Source organism: Bombus affinis, chromosome 9 (assembly GCF_024516045.1).
Source record: "Bombus affinis isolate iyBomAffi1 chromosome 9, iyBomAffi1.2, whole genome shotgun sequence".
NCBI classification, from domain to species: Eukaryota; Metazoa; Arthropoda; class Insecta; order Hymenoptera; family Apidae; genus Bombus; species Bombus affinis.
Genome location: NC_066352.1, coordinates 655,985 through 669,572, shown reverse-complemented (window position 1 = coordinate 669,572; position 13,588 = coordinate 655,985). Strand labels below are relative to the sequence as shown.

The following is a 13,588-nucleotide window of genomic DNA, read 5'->3' as shown; positions in this document are numbered from 1 at the left end:
TTCCGTTTTTCACCGGCTTCGTTAGGGGCAGTTTCAATATGGAATTCGCTATATCACGTATCCTCGCGTTAATTAATCACTCAATTCTACAGCTACTTGCAATCTTATTCGAAGCAATCTATAAAATTCTATTTCTAATTTTATTCTTTCATTCCTTTTTCTTTCTTTCTTTCTTTTCTTTCTTTAATTTTTTCTCTTATAAAAAATAAATTTTGATTCGAAGAATAGAAGAAGCAGAGAACGAAAGAAAGAGGTTTCAACGGTATCAGAGATAAAAGATAGGAAAATCCTCGAGATAAACAATAGAAAATAAGTAAAAAGGCATAGGTTGCAGAGTGTACGGTCTACACCGATGTAATAGAACTCTGAAGGAATAAATTCGACGAGATAATGCGACCGGATTTCTAATATAATACGTGCGGCTGTTGTAGCTGCAGCTGTCGTTGCTGCAATTGCACTTGTTGCGCTATTTTCACTCCGCCGTTCTACCTTAGTATTACCCACTCTGTCGATTACTTTACGTAGAATTCTTCGTAGAAATCACGTCGATGTTTGTCGCTTTATGGCCAATCTAAAATAACTCGAACGCGAATATTTCTTACATTCTGGCACGCGATTTTGATATTCAAACTTCGGTTATAATCGAGTTATATATCGAGTTAGATCGCAGAGCAGCGTATTCCATTTGTCATTTTTATTCATTCTTCCTTCGTAATAATGATATTTAATAATGATCTTAAACGTAGCCGAGGAACTTTGCCAAACTATTAAAGCGCCTCGTTTAACAAATCGTTGACTGGCCACGACACGTTGCACGTACATTAATCATCGCAATTATTAAATTAGATCGGCTGATAAGTTCATTCGATTAATGCTTTCAAGAAATATATTCCATTGTTTCATTTAACGAGCAGATTTTTAATGTTTCAACAAAACTTCTGTCACAAAATTAGAACGAAAAATCATGTACGTAGATATATCGATAAGGACAAATTTTAGAAGCTTGCGAACGGTAAGAAAATGTTATTAGTTCGTTGATTATGCAAACAATTGGTGACACATATCGATTTTAGATGAGACACTCGGTGAAAGTCGTGCGTGCTAATATTCCATGTTTTATTGAAAGTTTCCTTGATAAACGAACCAAGCTTTTTTCAACCAAGGAAGACAGTACAGAGATACGATGATGAAAAATCGCGATGAAATATGGAATGCGATTCCCTCGACGTTGTAACAAAGTAGACAGTTCAATAAATTCACGGACGAGAAAAGGGCGGTCGTAGCAGTAGCGAGTAGAATATTGAAAGTCAGAAAATCGCGTTTGAATCTTAATATGGGTGCGGTAGAAGCGCGGTAGGTCGGTGGCAGGTGCGCGTGCCTCGAAGCAGATAGCTTTGAGGATGAATGAACGCTACTGGGAATTGGGGTTGCACACGTGCAACGAGAAATAAAACTTCGTTGTAGCGAGCTCGGCTTTTTATCCTAACTGAAAAATATATATGACCGACGAAAGCGTGTAAACGAATTGTTTCGATACACGATTGCAATCTTGCAGTTTTCTCCGGGACTGACGTTGGTCAATCTGTCAACCTTTTAATTTCTCAGTAGATCGTTAATTGCAAGTGTTAGAACCCCTGTGATTATCGTGTTTAGATCGTGCAATGTTGCAGGGAATATTGGTTTGGTTGAAAATAAGTAAAACAGAGGATTTTAAATTATGTTCTTTGCAACAGACATATATTTTATTCATCGTGGTAAATTCGTTTTGTGGATGTAAATAGATAATCATTTTTGCAGTTTATTCTGACAATAAGCGTAAATAAAGGATAAATAAAACCATAAATAGAACGAAGATGCAAGACGAAGAAACTGACAATGAAACGCAAAATGTATAAGCGTTGGATGAATATTAAATTCGTCAAGCAAAAAATATGGTGCAACGGGTTGTTTTCATTTAAGAGGTCAGAGAGTGCACGATGCATCGAATATGGAGTTAAATTCAGCTAGGATTACATACTTGTCTACGACTAACGAATGAAAAGCAGACTATTGTGACAGGGATAAAAGTCACAGTGGTAACTTCGTCATTCTACTTGCAAGTGATTACCAGCAGCGAACGTCATTGCGCATTCGAAATCGCGCCGAGCGTAGAGAATAGTTTCGCACTGCCGATTCCGGTTGTAATCCGCTTTAAAGACACATGCAAGCGGATTTGCAACGTTTAGCATTAAACCGGGACCTCTTGATCGCTGCGCGGGCTTTGTTTGCTACGAAACTTCAGTATCGGATAAAGTTTCCTTCCCTCTGTCCCGTTTCATCCCTGTAATCAGGTTACGCGAACCTGGTTGCGTTAGTGTAGATCTTTCGCGCTCTGTCGTTCGATAATAATCGTACCTTTCATGTCGATGCTACCCTTACTCTGCTCGTCTTTAAACAGTGTCAATATTTCGATCGTTTCTATCTATGAAATCATGGTCTCTCTGTCAAGACGGAACAGTTGTAGGGATTATCTGACAAAGGAACCTGCGATATTTCGATACCACTGTCCCCGGTTACCTGCACGGCTATGATTTCTTGCCGCAGGGTGATCCGATATCGCATTGTACCTCGTCATCGATAAATAGTTGGCCGGGCTCACAGAATTCACAAAGCATCCTCGACCTAACGTCCCTTCGTAAATCTATCGACGTTTCGATCGGGTGTTGCAACTCCAGCGAAGCTGCGTCGCGACTATATCGTTGATTATAGGGCTGAATAGCGAATAGGGGCGTTCTAATTCGCATAAGCACGGCTCGATACACCGAAAATTAGCGAGGACAGGTCACCGTGGAGGGGGTTTATCCGTGCAAAATTGCCTGCAATCCGACCGGAAGTCAATGCTCCCGAGCGGCCACTACGCGCCCCCCAAAGAGAACAATACGTTCGCGTGGCAATAATTTCATGGCGAGGGCACGAAACTGACGTTCTAAACGCACCGCGTCTCCGGTCTGAAATCTACACAGCCTAGACCTTTGTTCGTCTATTCGTTGCCAGAGGAACTCGTTGCCTTAAGTGGATGTTGGGTAATTACGAAGCTGCAGCTTGCGAGGAGATTTCGTGATTTCGAACCGTGACGCGGATATTCTACATGTTTCCGACACTTGACGGAGACTGGTTAAGTAGATTGTAAAAATCTCAAGATGGTGCGAAGTGAACACGATGTCGAATCGAATGAACTAGTTCCGTTTGCGTTCTTCTCTTCTTCCTATTTTCATAACAATTCATATCAATTGTCTTATTCCGTGAGCCTGCAAACGTGTTTCAGCATCTTGTTGGAAGCCTGTTGAAGCTTGTTTGAACCTGATCGTCGATTGATAGTATGTTCTATCTTGAAAATTGCTTGGCCGAAACATGGTGGAGATGGATATTTGTATTTTTGACCGTTTTCATGGATAAACAAGACGAGGCGTTTGCGCAAATGTTTGTGCAAACGGATTATTGAGATATGTGCAATTTTGTATGCTACACTAGATTAGCCGCGTATAAGTATGAGTGTGTGGAAGTATGTGCGTAAACAGTGTCTCGTAAAACAGATGAATGCAACTGTTCCGTTGGTAGTGTGGTAAAGAAGATGGCGAGACAAAGAGAGTGCTGAGACGCGTGCAAATATGTATCGACGAATATCTTGTAAATCACATATTAAAAAAGTTTGAAACTATTTTAACACTTTGACTGCCACGTTGGTCATATATGAGCAGCCACGGTTTCTCCTGCGACGCCACAGTGGTCATTGGTGACCGGAGCGCTTGAACTTCTTACAATTGTAAAAATTGTATGATAATTGACAGTTAGAGCATTTTGAACATAACCAAAGATAATAGAAGATACTTTGAAATAAAAAGTGCTCCATTGAATAATTAAAAATTTTTATTAGAACGTCAATAGAAAAAAAAAAAAAAAATGAGAACGAATCTTGCATCTAACGGTGCACTGTGTTTGCATTCATATCTTCGAGGGGTAATCTACGCATATTATTATAAACACACCTTAGAAAATAATCGTAAATGCAGCTTTATAATCATATAATTCAAGTTAGAAGTGTGCACATACCTTACTATTATATATAGAATGAGTAAATACCGTTTAATAATATCTTCCACGCGTTTCAACAATATATTCTGGACGTTTTGCTTACGACGAAATAACGAACGTGAATGATTTGTTGAAATAAACGAAGCCTTGTTATAATATGTCGCTATCAACTATTAGCAAGGCACCACGGTGGTCACCCGTGACCACCAATAAGATAAACGGTCCATTGGGGAACAATATTATCTTACATCACCAATTTATTATTATTTTGCCATTATATGCTTTGAATAATAAAAACACTCCCGTGGCGTCCTGAGCGAAACATGTGATTTCGACGTAGCAGTCAAAGTGTTAATATCATTTCTACATGTAATTTCTGTGTTCCTATACATTTATTTCGGCAATTAAGATCCACAATTCTCAACACGGATATCTGCACCTAACGGAATTTCCCATGGAACCAAGTTTGCGACGTTTGTTTGCACGTAGCTATCGGCTGGCCGAACCTGGCGTCATACCTTCTACATCGGGAAAATCTGGTTAAGAGAAAGAACGATATTGTAACTAATCTGAGGAACGTCAAACATAAACCCGTGGCCCGGCGAAAGAACAGGACATTGAACGGTGGAAGTCGTGCCAAAGAAGTTGGGGATTTTCGATTAATCATATCTTTTTTTCGTGGACAGCGCGTGTCAGTTCTTGCTAGTAGACGCCGCGTAAATCTTCAAACTAGACGTCCCTTTTAAACGTGGTTGTCTACTCGACCGACATCGAACACCCATCGAAAAAACTACATTGTCCTCCCCATTGGTGGACGCCAGCGAGGACATTCAATTTTTCGCCACCCCTTGCCTCGGCATATTCCATTTGTTACTGGAACAGCGTCTGCGCCACCGGATAGTTCGATCTATCTCATCCTTCTATTAGGTAGGTATATCTGTGTGAATCTTCAAAACATAGCCTTCCTGCCTAGAAAAACTTGGGAAGTCTACGCTCCCTTCCTCGTGTGCTTAAAGTGTTCATTCGCGCTTCGACCGTATAGCTGAAATCGATTACTCGTTTCACGAGAAGATAGCCGAAACCTTCGATTTTGCTTGTTGCTGAAGTCACCTAGCGAATGATGTGTAACTGTTACCACGGGCATCGAATATTTTGTTTCATGGCGATTAAGCGAAAAGTCGGAGGAAACAGCTGATTCACATTTTTATGAACACAATCTAAATGAGCAGAGATTTGTTTCGCCCATTTAATATTATAATAATTATTAAATTTTGAATATTTTGGTCAGGTGGAATGCGTTAATGTAATTCTAATCTACCTATCTTTTATAGATCACAATCTTTTCCATTACGATTAAAGAAGAAGAGATGATTTGTCACAGAATCGATGTTTCTCGTTGGAATCAGGAAAAAGGAACGAAGTTGGAGAACTTCGTTGCTTCAGGGGGTTAGCCTCGTTCATCTTCCCTTAAACCTTGAGATTCAGTTTGCCATTGAGCGTGACTCTTGGGCTAGAGCCATAGGCTGAAACGTTCCCAGTAATGTGGCAAACTGTTCCTTACTTAGACGTCTCTTTGTACCTCAACGTCGCAGTGAATTTATCTAAGTTCTAAGCAGTATATGTTCGAATGAAAATTAATGGTTTACGAGGTGCATCTAAATGTATATGTGAAACGTCTGCGTGTAGGAATTTATCGACGAAATAAAATCTTAATTTTCCTTTTAAAATGAGCAGCCTCATAAACGGGAAATTAAATCTCAGCGTTTTACATTGCCCGCTTGTGTTACGCTTGTGTAATCTCATTATCTGGAGAACAAAAGTAATTAAAAGCCCATTTCCGCTGTTTACAAATTTAAAGCAAACAACTTTGTTTTTTCTCTATGTTTAGCAGAAGCTGTGCGTCGTTTAGATGACGGAAAAAAATTCTGCACGCGAGTACCGTATTCGAGATTCATTTTTTTTGCATCGATATCGAAAGAATTCACGAAATCGATGAAATTTCTAGCTGAGTTGTGCGCGCTGACTTTGTACGCTACTGGAACGCGCCGCGAGAGATGGGCACGGTCGACGGATCGATATAAGTTTCAGTAGTACAACGTGATATTCTGCAGCCCGTTTTTGTCCTCCCTCCGCCGAGCAGGCTGATTCTAGCCAATTAAAATCGAACGAAGTCAATAAATTCGATGTTCGCAGCGACGTAAAATACGTAGAACGAGACCGAAGGAAATGACGATTCTTTGCGATGAAACTTACGTTCTATTAAAGCAGCTTTTTCTTACGAGTTTCTGAAGTTCATCTGCAGCCATACGAAAAAATTACAAAGAATATACGTAAATCTTTATCGATAGTGATCTTCGTACGATTCAAAATTATCGTTCCTCAATTTTCGAAGGTCGTCTTTCCTTCACCCACAGACGCAATCTTTAATTTTGGCTTCTAACGTGGTAATAAGTTCATGTTTCGCGGATTATCAGTATATGTCCAGCTCTAATGCCAATTAAGTTTTGTTTCTCCCTCCTTTTGTTATACGTGCGTTATGCGATTACAAAATAACTAGACTGCGGTATTTATAGAAAAATACGAATTAAATAAAGGTTTTTTTTCTTCTGCCAAGTATTATCACGAGTATTACGTACATTTTCACATACTACGTGCATTTGTGCATTTCCCATAAACACACAAGCTACGATTTAATAGATAGAATTTACGTTTCGGTGAAGCATATACGTTGCTCGAAAAACGACCAACAACAGTTAGTCGTTGTAAGTATATAGAAAACCGAGGAACGATATAAATCATCGCAAAGGTTAATACGAAGTATGGGATACAGAAGATCTGCCTTAATGCATTTAAAGACAGCCTCGAAGTATAGGGTCAGGTAAAAATTCTCTCCTGCTGCTTCGGTTGCGGATGGGTTCAACGACTGGCGATTGCAACACGTACCCTTCCGGTCGGCTTCGTACATCTTCGCGAGAACAGAGTCGATATAAATCCCAATGAACGATGTCAGGAAGCACGTAGCAGCTCCCCTTCTAGCGTAGAAACAAGAATTATTGAAGGAAATAAATCGTTCAGTAGCGAATCTTGGATCAGTGATCCCTGAGAGTAAGCGAATATTAGCGTTCAAGAATTTAGTGCGCAGTATTTCTCTGTTAAAAATTACGCGAATGCAAAATACATAGAAATAGGCGTTAGTTTTATTATTATTATTTTATTATATCCTTCTTATTCATATTGGAGTGGGTTATTATTTGAAAGCTAATTGGAATAATCGCTGATTGTAGGTAGGTATAATTTGAGTTTCTAAAATAATACGTATAAAACTATTGAATTCGGGACACAATGCGGTTCGCTGGCCAACCCGTAACAGTCGTAACCAGCGGAAAGGGTGGTCGTTGGCAATTTTTAAATATTCAGTAGGGACCCGAGAAATTTCTATTGCCTGCGCCACCGTTTTATGGAAATAACGTGGATTCGCGTAATTTCGTTCGGCCGACTGTAGCGTGCGAAATTGAAAAACGCGAAACCGCATCGGCCGAAATGTTCAATACCGTTCAACCAAATCTAAACCAACGAAAGATAGGTCATCAAAATCACAAACGGAAAATACAGTCCTATATAATTTTGTATATTCGTTTTATGATGTTTTAAAGGGAAAAGAAAAAGACGGAAATGTATAAAGAGAGGCGACGTACTGTATTGATTGTTCCACTTTCAAAATCTTCGAAAACGGACTATTTTATTATTCTTTTTCCTTCTTTTTTTTTTAGAAATGGCGATGCTTCGCCGATACCACGGCGCGGGGAGGCAAATAGGGTGAAGGAGCGCAGAACGTTTGAAAGCGAATTGAAATTGAGAATACAGAAACGAGTGGCTCGTCGAAAGAAGACAAACGAGCCGGTTGTACGTGATGGCCTCGACTGCAGTTGGTTCACCGGCGAGCCGAGTAAAAAAGATTATCGTGGATTTCGCGAGAATGGTCAGCGATCTGTGACAATAGCGGTTTGTTTCCTCGCGGCTGCCACTCTATTTTCGTTCACCGACTCGAGGAAATACCCAGGGGCAAGTGGCGAGAATTGCATCGCGCAGAAAACGCAATTCCCTGCATCGTGAAACGCTTCCTTCGCCAACAGAAATTCTATTTCTCGCGAAATTTAAAAACCAACGAGAGACCTGCGGAATTCTTTCTCCATGGGATTCTTTCGATTTACGCACCATGGCGCATCTCATCTCGCGTTTCACACAATCTTTCCTAATTACATAATCACTCGAAAAAGGCACAACAATGAGTTTCTATCTCGAGCTGCAACTCAAGAACAACGTTCAAACAACGCAGTCGTCGTCTCTATCCGAAATTACTCAAAGAGAATTAGCCGAGTTCGCTGCGAGCCCGGCTAAGCACTCGTTTCCCTTGCCCTTCCGTAATTTCTGCTACACCTGCATCGTGTTCCACCCCACGCGAAACTTCAGCCAGCAGCGAAATAACCCCTTGCAACTCTCAACCGCCTTCGATAACGGAGTTTCGCACTTAGAAACCGAAACACACCAATTAGCAATCAACGTGTATCAGCTGGCATCCAATTTACGACGACGAGACGCTCGTGTTTATGCGAGAAAATGTATAACGCAGCGACGCGTTTACTTGGCACCGGAGGCTGGTTTCTGGAGAACAGCAGGGGGTGGCAGCCAGGCTGCAGGCTGGAATCCTAACAGGGCCACGTGTACTTGGCATATTTTAGGTCAGCCGGCAGCTAGGCCGCTATAATGCGGCTGGATGTCGAGGCGAGCACACGACGTCGACGTCGACGACGGGAACACGTCGTCGGGAGGTTGACGAAAGCACCGACGAAGGAGAGCGCTCGACGATACGAGCGACAACCACGACGATAGTCGAACAAGCGCGTGTTTTCCCGCTCGACGACGAAGATAATTCCATTTTGTACAGCAACGAGCACGTTGCACTTGTTTCGGGATTGTTCTTCTCCTCTTGGGATCATCTACTATGAGCAAGATCGAGTGGGAACATCGTCTTCGGGTAGTTTGAGGTTGGGTTAGTGGCGTGAAAATGGAAGGTGAAACCGTGAGAAATATCGGGTGCACTGGCACAGCCTTTTCTTAGATAAAGATGTAATTACGTAGTGTATCTTTCGGTGGATTTATGTAAATGTGGTTGATTTGCTGGAAAAATGACGCGATTGGGAAAAGTAAATTTTTTAGGAAATCGAAAGTTTCAAATAAAAAGTTTTAGGAGAAAAATTATTACTTACGAGCGCCTATTTATTTGTAGGATATTTCAACGTGCAAGAATACACAGAATGCATGAAATATTTAGAAATATCTAAAATATTCTACATAGGTTTTATTTCTTGTGTATTTTATTAATCCATTAAAATCCAGCTAACTATTACGATTAAATAACATTTCATTTGTAACTTTGTTTCTTTACAGATTAGTGAATTTTGTTTTTTAACAGTATGCTCATGGGACAAAATTCAGAAAGTTTGTTTACTATTTTTGTCATCATTGTTTATGCTCGATCCGCTTCTTCTAATTTTATAAAGTTCGAAAACATTAAAATATTTCTGGCACGACAAACTATATTTCCTAACATTGTAGATATCGTATTCCTGATTTCTGCAGTGGACTTTTGCAAAGTATTTTTTATTTTAATTAATTTTTGTATCTCATAGAAACAATATATAAATTACTGAATTTTGGATTTTCCCTTTTCTCCCGATGTTTCAAATATTCGGAAAAATTGTATTTTCTTAACACTCCTGCGACATTTATATTAAATTAGCACAGGGAGAACCAAGGACATTCAAAATATTTCAATTTCAGTTCGATTCAGAAGAAAGGCGATAAATCACGGATGATAAAGCGTCCATCGATTAATTCGAACGAGGGAAGAGGAAACAACGAGAATGCGCGGGCTCAGGCGCGATCCTACGAAATCGTAAGTTTAGTTAATTTACACAGTGAAAGCGGAAGTCCGTAACGGGGCTGACGCGTGACTTACGAGCATTAAGTCAGAAATTTGATAGTCTCGCGAACAGTTCAATTTCCTCCTAATTTAACACAGCTCCAACTACGCGCTTGTCTTATGTCTCAAACGTTAAATGTATCACTGTGTACGATAAGCCGTCGGTGTTTAGGGGATTGTCGCGTGCCTCGAGTCATCGCGCACCTTATGAATCATAAACTTAACGCCTCCGTGTAGTCCCGTGGACAGGACGATTTCACCGTGGTAAATTCCAAAGAGAAAGGAATGACAGTGTAATTCTGAAAACATATCCTATGACATTACGAGTGACAGTATTGTTTCACTGTTTATTAATATCGTTGTCACGCGCCTGGTGACTTGACAATGTATTAGGTTGTCCGAAAAGTTTCTTTCGTTTTATGAGGAAATAATAAACGCACAACGTTTTTTGTTTTATATTATTTTGCCGAATTACGTACGATCCATTTCGTTCTCTTGAGATAAACACCGCGACATTTCACACACTTGGTGTCACGTTTGTATGAAGGTGCATTGTTGTAAAAAACACGTTTGCGAAAGAAAGACACTTTCCGGACAACCTAATACTCTGCAGAAAGGCGACGAGTCCATTCTCTTTTCTCTTTTTTTGCATGGATATGATCACGGTATATGAAACACGATTTGCGCAGGGAAACAGAAAATTAGAACTGGATAAATTTATGATTAAACGCAGCACTCGTCAACTTGCGTATTATTTCAAGAATCGAAAATATCGTCTGTATAATCGTCTGTAATTCAACGTACAATCCGGCATAAAAATAAGTGGACAGATAGTGGAAGTAGATATGAACGAAGTATGCTCGAACTAGTAGATACTAATGTTATATAATAAAGTATTGTTTCTTATATATGCTTATAGTACATTGATAATTTGGTAAATAATTGAAATTAATATTTACGTTCTTGTGTAAGCAAGCAGCATTTAACGAAACTTCGTTGCTATTCATTTTCACTACCTGTCCACTTATTCTAGTCCCGACTGAATCTACAGTTTATCCACATCTCAATACATATCCGAACTTCGTGCTATCTATTTGCCATGTAGCTGCAAACGCCATTAATATTCCTTTCGGTGTTTCTAACAGCTTCGAAAACTGCAACTGTATCACTTTGGATTTCGCTTTGGATCATTGATACACCGGTAATCAAGCTACGAACTTATTCGAGGCACATGGGGATGCGTTCAGTGTTAATTGAAAATCCGTCTGTTACAGACTTCGTGGTAGGAACCACGGATGATGTTTTAAAGGTTAAACGCGTGACTGGTGGAACTGGGAATTGGCAGAATATGGCTGAGGCGAGGAAAGTTGTATCTCGCGAGTAGGTCCGACGTGGTTACTTTGAGGCCGTGTTACTTCGTTAACGCGCGTTCGTGGCGCGCGCTGCGACCGGATTACCGCGTCTGGGACGAGCTGCAGGCGCAGTAATCCGGCGATAATGGAGTAACGAGATTCCGGCTCACGTACGTTCCCTGCATATTTTAACTTTGCATTTCGCGTTGTCCGCCCGCACGTACGCCGGCGGGTCATTGTACCGAACCCTTTTGCCCGCTTCCCTCTGACGACCGACACCTATTTACTCCCGTTGATTACACCGAGTGTACCTCGACACCTGGTATCGGTCTCTGTTGCCTTTGTATCGTTTTCTTGTCCTAGCAACACTCGTCCGTTTCTCAACCGCCTTCTGATTACCGCGTTTACAAACTAAAACGATGGTTTGGCAATTTTAAACAATCAATACGAATATGAATTATTTATCACATTACGTATGGGTCACGAGATATCTCGTTTTCATGTTTTTTCGACTGAACCGATGACTTAAGCAACCAGAGACAAATGTTTTTGTTACGTTACCAGGGTAATGAAAGCCTTGCGCATTCTTGTGACAATTGATTAGCAAAACAACTGAATGTTGACATTGCAAGCATGTAGAAACAATCAGTCCGTATAGCCAGTACATCGGTAGATCTGTGCCGATCGTCTACCGTACCTTATAAAGTGTTTTATTATTGTACATTTTGTTATTTCAAAGTTCATGTTTTAATTTGTAAGGAAACAGCTTTTTAAAAATCATATACATTTTCAATCTGTTACTGATAAGTTATAACAAAAATTATTTTATGGAATAGGCCCTAACATTACAAAAGTAGCAAACTGATACACAGATGTAAAGAAAATGAAAGTCAAAGTGAATCGTTGTTTGATGATTTATCTGATGCACCAAAATACACTTGCGACGAAAATGAATTCAGTGATAGCAGTAACATTCTTGAATTAAGTGATACGATTAGACATAGAAGAAGATTGAATAAAAAATATTATATCGAATGCAAATTAAAAATCTGCATATACGCATCCTATTGTTTGCCAAGCATGCTTCTGGAGCGTTCAAAAATATGAGGGCCCTAGGAGCGCGTTGAGCGCGCAGAGCGCCGTACGCAATGCGTTAATACCAAAAGCACGAAAGTAGTGAAAATATTTAATTCGTAATTTCTCACGGAAGGATATTTCGTAATTTCTTTATACTTTTCTCCTATTATGTATTTTTCATACATCTTTCGTTCTAATTTCCTTCGTATCAGTTTAATATGTTTTTCGTCGCTACGTAACATAATATACTTGTCATTTGTGTCTATTCCGTATAGTTAGTATATTTACTTGTTCCATTTGCTGTTCTTTGTTTTTTATCAGTCATAATCGCATTTGATGTTAAATCCTTTCCAAGTTTCAAAACGATTCGTCTTGAATATTTCATCCATTTTCATTCTGGCCAAAATCCTTCTGTAGCAAGAGACTATCGGACAATTAATTATACCGCTGGCGGAAGGATTTCACGTGCGCGCTTATTCTATGCAAAACGAAGCCGTCGTATTCCACTGCAACCTAGATCTAGCAGCTAGCACTGATTACATTCACGCCTGTGTCATTTCCATACGAGATGCCTGATCGAAAGTTCCGTACTCGCGAGGAACCCGACGAACGAGAACGAGAAGGACGATTGAACGAGCGCGTGATACGGCACGTGAAAAAGGGCCGCATACGAAAAAACACTTTGCCCTCCCTTTATGCGGCTTTCTTTATACGGACCGAGCATTTGCATCGTTGATTGCGCCCCGACGCTTCGCCGAGTTTATTGGATCCTGTCCTATCTGTTTCGAGCCAATACAAGAGCCGCGGGTCTGCGCTTTTTCGCCCGCTATTGGATCACTTTCAACGAAAATCGTTTTTCCTCGATACAGGGCCGAGATGGAGCCGCCAGAGAAATAGTTTCCATGTAATTTCAACTTTTCTCTCGGTGCATGATCCCCTTCCTCGTGAAACTAGTTCCACTGTGTCTGTCTTTCCATCCCTTTCCACGTCTCCTCGGCACCGATCTCCACCTTTTCGATTCTCTAATGCGCAATTAACCACGTGGATCAGTTCGTTCCATAAATATTCATCGATCTTCTTCGACACGATTAAACGACAGCGGCGT

General features: G+C 40.4%; 1 protein-coding gene across 1 annotated transcript in view; it reads right to left on the bottom strand.

Annotated features, from left to right (window-relative positions):
- Positions 1 to 13,588, bottom strand: part of LOC126920152 (acetylcholine receptor subunit alpha-like 1) — a 157,143-nt gene that overhangs the window by 26,297 nt on the left and 117,258 nt on the right. The window lies entirely within an intron of this gene.